General features: G+C 38.1%; 1 pseudogene; it reads left to right on the top strand.

Annotated features, from left to right (window-relative positions):
- Positions 1-957: 957 nt before the first annotated feature.
- Positions 958-1,487, top strand: LOC107147163 (annotated as a pseudogene).
- The last annotated feature ends 1,803 nt before the right edge of the window (positions 1,488-3,290 follow it).

Raw genomic sequence — 3,290 nt, 5'->3', positions numbered from 1 at the left:
ATTTTTGTGGCTGTGTCCCTGTAGTATGCTGATTTTAAGTCCTTTGGGTATAGACCAAGGAGTGGGACATCTGGGTTAAATGGTGGTTCCATTCCCAGATTTCCAAGGAATCTGCATACTGCTTTCTATATTGGCTGCACCAATTTGCAGTCCCACCAGCAATGAATGAGTGTGCCTTTTCCCCCACATCCTCACCAACACTTATTGTTGTCTGTATTCATAATAGCTGCCATTCTGACTGGAATGAGATGAAATCTTAGAGTAGTTTTGACTTGCATTTCTCTAGTTACTAGAGATGTTGAACATTTTTTCATATATTTGTTGATTGAATGTATATCTTCTGAGAAGTGTCTGTTCAGCTCCTGAGCCCATTTATTGATTGGGTTGTTTGTGTTTTTGGTGTTAAGACTTTTGAGTTCTTCAGTCTGGTGCACCTGCCTCCACCTGTATCACCACCACGTCGGGACCAGCTGTATGACTAGGCCACAATCTTCAATGAGGAAACATATTCCTCAGTTCTGTGGTGTTCTTGGTCACACATTTATGGAGTTTCTAAGGGCAGTGGAGATTACTGCCAGGCACAGCCCGATGTCTATGCAGACAAGGGAACTGTAGAAATTCACTACTACTCCACCAAGAAGCCCCCATAAGAGTGGTTGTTAACCTCTTATTAAACGCAGATGTATTGAATTGAAAATCCACCGAGAATTTTACAAGCATTCTAACCTGGATCTGGTAAACCTCAGGGCACTTCTTTTCTACTGCCTCAGTATTCCTGGATTGAAGAATCACTGCTTCTTGTTAGGAGGTTCACTTCATTTCCCGTTACTCCCAACTCATACTCAAAGCACGAGAATATCAAGTGCAGTCTATTGAGGTAGACTTCAGTTACTTTGCATCATTTCTATAATCAATTTTTTAAATTCTTTCATAACCCTAATGAGTGTGTTTTTTTTTTAACTAAATGAACATGGCTCGAATGAACCGCCCTGCTCCTGTGGAAGTCACGGACAAGAACATGAGATTTCTTATTACACACAATCCAACCAATGCAACCTTCAACAAATGTATAGAGGAACTTAAGAAGTATGGTGTTAGCACAATAGGAAGAGTATGTGAAGCAACTTATGATACGACTCTTGTGGAGAAAGAAGGCATCCATGTTCTTGATTGGCCTTTTGATGATGGTGCACCACCATCCAACCAAATTGTCCATGACTGGTTAAGTCCTATAGAAATTAAGTTTCGTGAAGAACCTGGTGGTTGTATTGCTGTTCATTGTGTTGCCAGGCCTTGGGAGAGCTCCAGTGCTTGTTGCCTTGTCATTGACTGAAGGCAGAATGAAATATGGAGATGCAGTACAATTCATAAGACAAAGGCGGTGTGTTAATAGCAAGCAACCTTTGTACTTGGAGAAGTATCATCCTAACATGCAGCTGGGCTTCAAAGACTCCAATGGTCATAGAAACAACTGTCGCATTCAATAAAACTGGGGAGCCTGATGCTATTGCCTTGGAAGTGAAACTTAAGACGGTACCTAATTTGTAGTACATGTCAGACAGCATGTTGGCTGGGTGAATAAGTCTGGCCGTTTTACCAGGCCACAAGCTTGACAGAATTTCAACCTCTGTGTCTGGGTTATGATCAACCTGTTTGGACACTTAGCAAAAGATTCTTGCTGTTCACCATTTAAAATGTGCTTATCATTTGTACCAGTTGACCTTTCCTGAAATCATGCCGTACTGAGTTAATGTCTTTAAATCTGTTTCCACGCCAGAATCTTACATAAGAAATTTAGAAAGATTAGGTGCCAAAATAACCCAGCACAATACTTGTATATTTTTAGAATCGTACAAAACCAAAATTCCAGGAACTAAGAACCCTCTAGACCTTATGTGATTCATTCCTTCAGTCATTTCAAACATTCTAGGGCCTGTAGGATTATTTGCCTGCTCAGTTTTATGTTTACATCTCCCACAGTCATACGGGTACACATCAGGTTTGCTGTTACCTATTGGGGTTTTTGGGTTTTGTTTGTTTGAGGTTTGGGGGTTTTTTTGTTTGTTTTTTCTTTAATTTTTACCAAGTCTTAAGGCAATTATTTAATGTCTTTTTTAAGTCTTCTTTTTGGCTGTTATGGGAAACCTCCATTTTTGAAAACCTAAGTTTTTACAGAAGCACATGTCTTTAAGTCTCCAGACCAAAAGAAGTCTTACAGTTAATTTAATGTTTGCACTTTGAGGTGCAACTTAACAGGGAGGGCCTGAATAAAATAAAGAGAGGGGGATATTTAATATTTTTAGTAAAATGTTGCTTTTTTCTCATGCAGAACCTCTGGAATATATGCTCTTTAATGTAGTAAATATTTTTTTAAAAGGTAGAGCTGCTCTGTTGTATTACAAGAAGTTACAAGCTAATTTTAACTACAATTCTTGGTCATAAAATTTCTGAAATTCTTGTAGTTTTTTTCATAATTACCAGAAGTTGCTTACCAACTTTTTGTTTGAAGTATGATTTTTTTCCTTTTATTCCCAACCTCTTGCAAAAAAAAAAAAAGAAAAAAGTGGTTTTCTGCTGATGAATTGAGCAGACGTCTAATATTTTATATGCCTTTTGAGCTGTGTAACTTAATATTTGGATACTTGAAATTTTGTTTTATTATGTAATTGATAAGATGGTGATGTGCATTAATGTTAGTTCAGCCATATATTTATGCTGTCTGGGAATGTGTGGTGGGAGAGGTGTCTTGAAGTCAGCCTGTATTGTTGTGTTGTGGTCTGTTTGGTTCTTGTATTTGAGAAGAGTTTGTTTGACAAACCTCAATGCCCCGTTATTTGGGGTATAGATATTTATGATTGTTATGTTTTGTTGATTGTTATGTTTTGTTCCCTTAAGCAGAATGCAATGTCCTTCTTGACCCCTTTTCTCTAGTTCTGTTCGAAGTCAGCTTTATCTCATATGAGGGTGGAAACCCCTGCTTGTTTACGTGGCCCGTGTGAGTGGTATGATTTATCCCACCCTTTCACCTTCAGTCTGTGGAAGTCTTTTCCTGTGAGATGAGTCTTTTGCAGGTAGGATATTATTGGGTCTTTTTTTTTTTTTAAATCCAATCTGTCAGTCTGTGTCTTTTAATTGATGAGTTTAGGCCATTCACATGCAGGGTTATTATTGAAATATGATTTGTATTCCCTCTCATTTTGGTTTCATTTTTGGTTTTAAACTTGACTTGGTTTCTCCTTTGATTGGATTTTCCTTTAGTGTAGTTCCTCCCTTGGCTGATTTTCATTGTA

Source organism: Marmota marmota, unplaced genomic scaffold, assembly GCF_001458135.2.
Source record: "Marmota marmota marmota unplaced genomic scaffold, marMar, whole genome shotgun sequence".
Lineage (NCBI taxonomy): Eukaryota > Metazoa > Chordata > Mammalia > Rodentia > Sciuridae > Marmota > Marmota marmota.
Note: the sequence above shows the minus strand (reverse complement) of the source record. Positions and strands in the feature narration are given on the sequence as shown.